The sequence below is a fragment of the Xenopus laevis genome, chromosome 4L, assembly GCF_017654675.1.
Source record: "Xenopus laevis strain J_2021 chromosome 4L, Xenopus_laevis_v10.1, whole genome shotgun sequence".
Classification (NCBI taxonomy): Eukaryota; Metazoa; Chordata; class Amphibia; order Anura; family Pipidae; genus Xenopus; species Xenopus laevis.
The window spans coordinates 104,055,110-104,064,825 of NC_054377.1; positions in this window are offsets into that span (position 1 = coordinate 104,055,110).

A 9,716-nucleotide genomic window follows, 5' to 3' on the forward strand; every position below is an offset into this window, starting at 1 on the left:
CATATGCATGAAATACAAATGTTCAGTGGTTTTAGATATAAATGAAAAGCAGTATTTGTCCCTTTCTATTCTCGGCATTGCTTGCTCTTAAACAATTTAGCAGAAAGGAATTGGAGTCTTGGGTAAAGGAGAGCTGAATTCTGTTGCATTGCTGCTGCTGAACTCCAATAACTGTAGGATAAAGTTGAATTGGACCCCCCAAAAAAGTACCAACTAATACATTCTTCATGATATTTCTCTTCTGGACTGCCATGTCTTTCTGAATTGATTAATTTATAAGATAAAAAAAGAAACTAAATGGAAATCTTAAGTTTGTCTGCATGTCATCTTAAAGAGGTGGTTCACCTTTAAGTTAAATTTTAGTATGTTATACAGTGGCTAATTATAAGCAATTTTTAGCTTTTGAATTATTTTTCTTCTTCTTCTGTTAGAGTTTATTTTGCATGCCTCCTGCAGGTGTGGAAAATGAAAGTATTCTGGGTCTGCGATATGTTCTTATAGGTGCTAATAACTGAATGAGGAACAGCTTATGATTATGATAATAAGTTGAAAATACTGTTGGTTAACTAAATGTTGGTTCAGTAAATGTTAGGATAACTAACTTGACAATAATAAATATTGTCGAACAACCTTGTATGTAGAACAACCTTCAGGAGGATATTCACAGATAGATGCAGTACACTTATTTAGCAGTTACTCACAAACAGAATTTAAAGAAGTGCTTGCCCAAATCAGGGGTCTGCAAACTTAGTCTCACTGGAAAGGTCTGTACAGTCCCTACTTTGTTCGAGGCATACTGAGGATTCTACTTTTCCTGTTGGAGCATCAGGCTGATCACTAGCTACCCTGATTCTAAGTCTCACTCCTAGAGCAAACTATAACAATAACATCTTCACCTACTGGGCCTACCTCCATCCACCTACAAAAGGTGAGAGCCAAAGAGGCCAAGCACATGTTGGCTTTCTATTTTATAGACTATGACACCTCCTGGCCGGTTAATGAACTGCCATAAAACGACTTTAACCCAGGATGGGGAAATAGTTTCCCCTTTCCAACTGTAAATTAGGTAAAGCACTTAGCTGTCAAAAACCTACGGTCTCTGCATTCAATATAAGGAGACTAAATCTCCAGTCCCCTACAATAGCTTATATTCTTATACATGTATTTAAGTTAACATGGTATAGCATGACATTATGTGATAAATTCCTTTTTGTCAACTTGTTTCAGGGGCGGAACTGGCTGTAGGCAACATTCCTAGAGTGGGACGGGGGGGGGGGGGGGGTGTGCGCTAGGCACATGCCTCTTCTGGCTCCTACCCCTAGTCTGGGCCCTTGTCCACCCACCACCACTCATTGTATACCTGGTTTCCCCCCCAGTGGTGTCACTGCATGCTTGTTCACATGTCTTTGTTTGCCATTGTAGAGGGAAGTGAGGTGACTTGATGTCATTGTTTACTACTCTGGCATGTGATTCAAGCATAGGGTTGAAGCATAGGATGGGCTCTATTTGTATTTCACTGCCCTCTTTCTTTGTCCCCTACACTACTGCCCCCCCCCCTGCAACTGCATGGTCAGCTTTCCTTTTAGTTAACCCTCTATACCTGATAGAGACCAAATTAGCCAAAAATAAAAGCTACCGGAGAGCATGGAGCCACACCACTCTCAGAAAACTTACAAGGAGACCACCAGGAGGCTCCTATGAAAACACATGAAGGGCAGGCCCCCCATTGTTTTGGTCAGTGCTTTACCTCTTGCATGGGTATTGGCTGTATTTTTGTATGTAAATCTGCATGTTTAATGTATGGACCCATTAGTTGTACAGCACTGCCAAATATGTTGGCACTTTATAAATATATATATAATATACTTTATGAATATATAATAACAATAAAAATAATTTAATACAGGTATGGAATCAATTATTCAGAATGGTTGGGATTTGGGGTCTTTTTGCAATTTGAATCTCCATATCTTAAATTGACTAAAGAACATTAAGGGGGTTATTTATTATGCTCCGAATAAATGAAATCCGAACAATTCGTCGTTTTCAGACAAAAAAAAGTTAATACAAACTTTTCGGAATTTATTAAAGCCTGGTGGTCTTAAAAGTCCACTCCGAAAATACGGCATCTCAAAGCTCTCGAGGCCCTGTATAAGTAAATGGGGAAGGTTCCAGTGTCTGCGCTGCTGTCCGTACTGATATCCAATAATTTCGGGGATTTTGGACCAAAAAGTCAGAAAAATTCGTTGTATTTGCAGAAAATTACGAAAAATTCATACTTTTCGGGCAAAGCTCAGAAGTTATCAGATTTTTGCCTGACACAGTTTTTTCGGACTTTTTTAATGATAAATAAGGTCCATTCAGGCAGTAGGAGTTGATCTGTTAGAAAAATTCGTACCTTGATAAATAACCCCCTTAAACATTTGGGGGCAGATTTATTAAGGGTCAAATTGAAAATTCAAATTCAAATTGAAAATCCTAATGCAAATTGAAAATCCTAATTCAAATTGAAAATTCAAATTCAAATTGAAAATTCAAATTGAAAATTCAAATTTTTATTTTCAAACCTCTCAAACTTGAATTGTGAATTATCCAAACTCGATTCAAATTCAAATTCAAATTTCGAGATTTATCAAACTCTGGCCTTTAAAAATGCAAATTTGACTATTCACCACCTAAAACCTGCCGTGTTCATGTATAAGTCAATGGGAGAGGTCCAGGGACCAATTTGAACATGTTACTAGCCTTCCTGACATTCGAGTTTTTTTCAGGAAAAACTCGCATCGGGTGTAGTCGGTAAAGTAGAGCTTTGAGTTGGTAAAATTTGTGCGAGTTTTAGATATTTGATTTTTTTATCAAATAACCCCCCAATCAAATTTTGAGTATATTCGAATTTAATATAGTTAGAAAAACCTCACATGATGACGTTTTCTGGCTAAAACTCTAAGTGAGTAACTTAATTCTTATTTGATATTCTGGTTTTGACTCTGCTTTTGCCTCGACTTCTCTTTATCCTAATCCTTGGAACCCTTGCTTGGACTTTGATTCCCTGTTGCCGACCCTGCTATTGCCTTGATTACTCTCCTGCATTAACCCTTGAAACCTCTGCTTGGATTTGATTCCCTGTTGCCGACTCTGCTTGTCCCTGTTACGTTCTACTGCATTAACCCCTGAAACTTTGCATGGACTTGATTATTGTTGCCAATCCTGCTTGCCTACCGACTACGCCTCAGTTTAACCCTTGTGGATCCTGTTTCTGAATATCGTCTGTCTTTTACTGGGACACCCATCTGGCTCGTGTATATTGCTGTGATTGTGACCATTCCTACCTGTCTGCGCTGACCTTCACCCATTTAGGTTATGTTCACCTGCGACTGACATTAAGGTGATTGCCGAAATCCACGCACGTTTCTACAGTTTCTTGCCACAGCTTTTACACCATTAATTCACCCTTCTCTGTACTCATCTGCAGCCGCAAGACTCAGCACTGGAAGTACTTCACGAGGTTGGTGTTCCCTCTTAAAGACTTACAGGCTCCCATACCTCACCTGCTCTAACCTCCCTCTGTACCTAGTTGAGGGTGTGTTGGAGAAGGGGCTGTAAGGGTTGTCTTCCTCAACGCCAGTGGTTCCCTCCTGCTCGGTAAGTCTGACACATGATTTCTAAATTCGACTTTTAATAAATTTGCCTCCCCATGAACTCATTATGCCATCATATGGATTTATGCAGTTTACTTGAGATTAAGTACAAGGTACTGTTTTATTGTTACAGAGGAACAACAGTAATAAATAAAAATAATTACATTTATTTGCTTAAAAGGGAGTCTGTGGCCTTCTAGTAATTGTAATTCCTGTAATTGGGAGCTTTCTGGATAATTGGTTTCCAGATAAGGGATCCCATTCCTGTAAATAATTAAACCTTAAGGTTACGTGGATATTAATACTAAGCACTGTGAATACACACACACACACACTATTGCATCCAGCCCTGCCTTGCATTATACATTGTTTGGGAGTGTTTAAGAGCCATTCTTTGAGGCAAATGGTTATATGATTATTTTCTTGCCTATTTTTCAAATTTTTCACAGATTGTCTATTGGTATTGAGATCACAGATGTGACTGACTGTGCCGTTGCAGGGCATTCACCTTAGTTGTTTGAGAACCACTCTGCAGTACTCAGTGTTACTTTTGCCTTGTGTTTCAGATCATTGACCTGCTAAAAAAATTAAGTGTATTTTGCATTATTTATTTTTGTTGTTGTTTCAAAAAGATTCTCATGACTGTTGTTAGCTTTCATTTTCCCATTTACACTGTGCAAATTCATCCTGAGAAACTCACCCAGCCAGCTCTATATACAAGTATGGGACCTGTTATCCACCGGGCCGGATTTCACGCGACCACATGCCCCTAGCGCCCGTCGCCCGCACATGCCGGAGCACTGGGGAACTGTGCATCCCAATGCTCCTCAGCAAATGTCTGGGCCCTAATATTTTGCTGCCCTAGGACTGGGCCTTTGTGGCCTCACCACAAATACGAGCCTGGTTATCCAGAATGTCTGGGACCTGGGGTTTTCCGGATAAAAATTTGGATCCTTGTACCTTAAATCTACTAGAAAATCATATAAACATTCAATAAACCCAATAGGCTGGTTTTGCTTCCAATAAAGATTCATTATATTCTATCTTGGATCAAGTCCAAGGTACTGTTTCCTCTGCATTACAGAGGAAAAGGAAATTATTTTTAAAAATTTGGATTATTTGGATAAAATTGAGTCTATGGGAGTTGGCCTTTCTGTAATTCCGATCTTTCTGGATAATGGGTTTCTGGATAACAGATCCCATACCTGTATTCCTATACTATCTGTGACAATAAATCTGGCATCTGTCTTTTCCCAACACAATCAGTCCCAAATGATCTTTTTCCTATTGTAACGTTCACGTTATCAGGACCCTTGCTCATCAATGGGTACACTCTAATGCACAGGGAATTCCTGTGGATTCCGGTGTTCATCAACGCCCTTTTAGTTTTCAGAAACTAACAAGGAAAAGTGCGTAACAATAAATAAGTCTGTAAACGAGGTACCGGCAAGAATTTAGAGAAAACGTGGTCGAGATATAGGCAAAAGGTTCAAGGCAGGTTGGCAGGTATTGTAGTCAAAAAGTCAGGCAGGAGTCAAAAAACAGGAATTCAAATACAACAATAAAGCTTCGGCAGGATCAAAAAAGTGAAGCCAGCTTGGGCACTATCAAAATAGAGGACTAGGCTTTTAACGGCAATTTGGCGCCAAGGATTCAAATTCGGCGCCAATTCGTGATGTCACCAGTGTCACTAGCACCCAAACTCGGAAGTGCACACACGAGGAGAGACGCGCCAGGAGGTAAGAGCTGGGAAGACTCTCCAGTCACGTCTTACACCTATCTTTCTCCTTTGAGTTTCTTTTATGATCTGGCATTTCCCAGGCACTTTCTATCATATGTTTCTTTTGTAAGAAATTCAAGAAGAAGAATACACAAAAGAATATAGCAATCCTGAGAAATTCACTGTTTTTCTGTATGTGAAAAAAATAAAAGCACTACAGGGAATAAATGGGAATACAACCCTGAACCTGTAAAAGGTAGTACTGAGTTAAAGCAATATGCTTTAACTCATCCATCAAGACTGGGGCCTACCAAGGAATTTGTTGTATAAAAGGTGGCCAGTCCGTCTGAAGATAGGGATAGAAGCCAGAAAGCCCCCCCCATTTGTCCATTATAGAGTTACTATTCATAATACTTGTTGACTATCTCCTCAGAAACAACTCTTGTTTTTCTCAATGCCTATACCGACAGATACAATACACCCACTATGCCAGCATGGTTACTCCACTATCCTACACAAATGTCTTAAAGACAGATTGAGATTAAAGTGTTCCTTTAAGGCTACATTTCCTAATTAGGTAGGGCTGTATGGTTCTTACTAAACAGAAAATCCAGGAGAAGATAAAAAAAGGTTGGGGCAGCCTGTATAGATAAAGTCATGTATTTGGGCAACCAGTAGAGACGAAAGTATAGACTTCCTAGTTTTACATTTTTCTCATGCCGCAAAATTAATCAAAACTTATGGATACTATGAGTTACTGCACTAACATGCATATATATAGAACTTTGAGGCTAACCAAAAGTGAGAATTTTGTGGTATCTTCCAGGTTCCCCCTGCTTGGTATGGTGTAGGTCACACCATGTAGTACTTTGCACTGTGGATTGTTTAGTTATCAGGCATGAACAAGGTGTAGAACATGGACTCTCCATTCCCTGTGTCTTACTTCCCCACCCTTATAGATTGTAAGACTTGCAGGCAGGTCCCTCATCATATACTGTATCCGCTGTAATGTACCATTATATATAGTGCTGCAGAATATTATGGAGCTATATAAATAAATGTAATAAATATATTAGTATAACATGTTGAGAAAACTTACCTACAGGGCAACCTTTCTGCTATGTAATATTATGTCCCCACAAAGCCTTGCAGTGAGGGGATTCTACTGACATATCTTAGAATGACTTAAATGTAGGCTTTAATCATGACATGAATATGGATGAAAAGTTCAATTCGAATCTTAAATAATATAAGTGACAATAAGTGATGGAAGGATACAGTATGTAATATGTATACTGTATATCCAAACTTGATGCTTTCAAACATTAAGGGGGTTATTTATTAACCCTGATGCTACAAAAAACCTGAATCTGAACATCTACCACCTCAAACCAGTGAAGTCCAGTATAAGTCAATGGGAGAGGCACCTATCTCAATATGAAGTTCTCGTTGTATGTGCTGGGTGTAGCCTGAAAATCAGACTTTTTAGGGAGTTTTGGGCATAAACTCCAAAAATTCGTACGATTCTGGAAGAAGCCCGAAAAATTTGAGTGATACAGGTTTTCGATTGTTTTCATTGAGTTTTTCCATGATCTGGTTAAATCCAAGTTTTTTGGTTAATAAATAATCTATAATCGTCATTGGCAGTTTGGTTGTGATTTTTTTAAAATAAAATATGAGATAAATTCTGATTTTAGTAAATAACCCCCTAATGGTAGAGATTGACATTGTGATTTACATCTGTAATAAGTTGCTTGTTTTAGTACTATCTATTTAACATGCTGTAAACACATTCTGTAAATGATAATGCTCTATCACAATGCATAGTTCTATCTATTATAGTCCTCTATGACAATACATATACTTAATTCATGGGTGAAGTCAAGAGCATTTTTAATAAATTATTTATTATACACCATGTATTACACAATGTACAGTATACAGCTTTAAAAATGTGCCATTTTGTGCTAGCATTTATACTTTGGTAAGAACCTAAATTGTTATAAAACATACTTACTAACTTGAGGGTTTGGAGGCAGTTAAATGACTTACCAAAATGACCTTTTGTACCACTTTTTTCTGATAATTTTCATGTTGTGGTAAAGCTACCTTAACTTGAACCAACATTTCTGCTGGTTCACTTGAGGATATTCAAATTATTTTTATATCATCACTGAAATCCTTTCTGTCTACATAAACTCTTTTAAATGAAACAAATATGACAAAGAGTTTATTATGGTATATAAGGATTTGCATGTGAAGGCATGAGACTTTGATTTAGGGAGAGCTGAGTCTGATTGCTGGTGATGACTCCTTCTAAATGTGTGAAGAGGAGTCAGATGATCCCGAACTCCATGTCTTGAGGATGTTCAGTTGTTTTCCAGGACTATCTGACTGTTGCTGGTGCATGCCGGGAGCACTAGAGAACTTTGGGGTGGATCAGGGGCAGGGCAGCTCCCAGGGGTTATGTTAAAGTAAATCCACTCCTGGCTATCATTTCAGGTTTATTCCACAACCATTTAGGGTTTGCAGAGTATGATGCTGCTCTAGAGGGGTATTCACTTTTAAGTAAACTTTAAGTAATTTAAAGAATGGCTAATTCTCAGCAACTTTTCAATCGGTCATCATTTTTCTTTTTTATAGTTTTTGAATTATTTGCCTTCTTCTTCTGACTCTTTCCAGCTTTCATACGGGTGTCACTGATCCCTTATAAAAAAAAATTGCTCTATAAAGTTACAAATGTATTGTTATTGCTACTTTTTATTACTCATCTTTCTATTCAGGCCTCCATTTTCATATACTAGTCTCTTATTCAAATGAATGCATGGTTGCTAGGGTAATTTGGACCCTACCAACTAGATTCCAGAAGTTACAAACTAGAGAGCTGAGCTAAATAACTCAAAAACCACAAATAATAAAAATGAAAACCAGTTATAAATTGTCTCAGAATTTCACTCTCTACATATTAAGAGGCAGAATTATCAAGGGTCGAATTTGAAAAACTTCGAAATACGAATTCAAAAAGACCAACTGAAATTTATTTTTTTAAAAAATCGAAGTTTTTTTTGCAGGTGAATAGTCTGTATTCGTGCGAATTCGTCCAAATTAGAATCATATGAATCATAGAAATAGTGCATTAGAATCGTACGAATCGAAGTTTTTCAAAAAAACCCAAAACTTTGATTTTTCAAAGTCCACCAATTGACTCCAAATAGCTTCTAGGAGGTCCCCCATAGGCCAAAACAGCAACTTGGCAGGTTATAGATGGCAAATGGTTGAAGTCGAGACAATACATCATAAATTTAGATATTCTAATTTTCTAATTTTTTTTCAAATTCTAATCTAATTTGGACTATTCCCTAGTTGAAGTACACAAAAATTAGCTTGATTTTTTTTAATTAAAATTTTCACTTTGACCTTTGATAAATCTGGCCCTAAAAGTTGTATGTATGTATGTATGTATGTATGCATATTTTTATTTGTATAACGCTCCTTGAAGGCAAAGCACTGTACAGCAAAACAATAAATTAGTAGTAACAAACAAGGGGTCAATGAAATAAAAAGTAACAATAACTTCATTATTAAAAATACAATACACATAAATATAAAATATAATTACAATACAGATTAAGTGCTCAGTGTCAAGGAAACAAAATTAATTTAAATTAGTAACAACCCCTTTAGGGTCAGGTCACACAGGGCCTTTTGGGGAGATTTGGTCGCCTGGCGGCAACCAATCTCCCCGAACGCCTTCCCTGACTCTGCGCCGGCGCAACCGCTAATCACACGCGGTGGTTCATTTTCCACTTCAGGTCAACTTCGGAAAATGAATTGCCGCTTTAGATTAGCACCGGCGTTTTTTCATTTTAGTAGGCGCAGAGTCAGGGAAGGCGTTTGGGGAGATTGGTCGCCGCAAAAACGAGCCAATTAGTCGCCAGGCGACCAAATCTCCCCAAAACGCCCTGTGTGGACTTACCCTTAAAGGAGTTTTCACAGCTAAATTTAAAAATAAACTTTAATCTGACAATTAATCAATCAACCAACCAACCTCCTGAATTTAAAGTCTTTTCACTGCATATTTTTGAAAACATTTGAATTAGAAAAACTCCATTATGTTGTGGGAAAATATTAGATTGCAATAAAAATCACATTGGTCTCTAAAACATATTTTAAACATTTCAAAAAATGAAATTTGCTTGAACATTGATAATAAATCCAATAAATGGCCAATAAATCATACAAAGCTATAAGGCAAGCTAAAATTGATATGGAAAAGGATATTGCAGCAAGCAGTAAAAAGAATCCAAAATTATTTTTTAAATATGTTAATAGTAAAAAAATGAAGCAGGAAGGGGTGG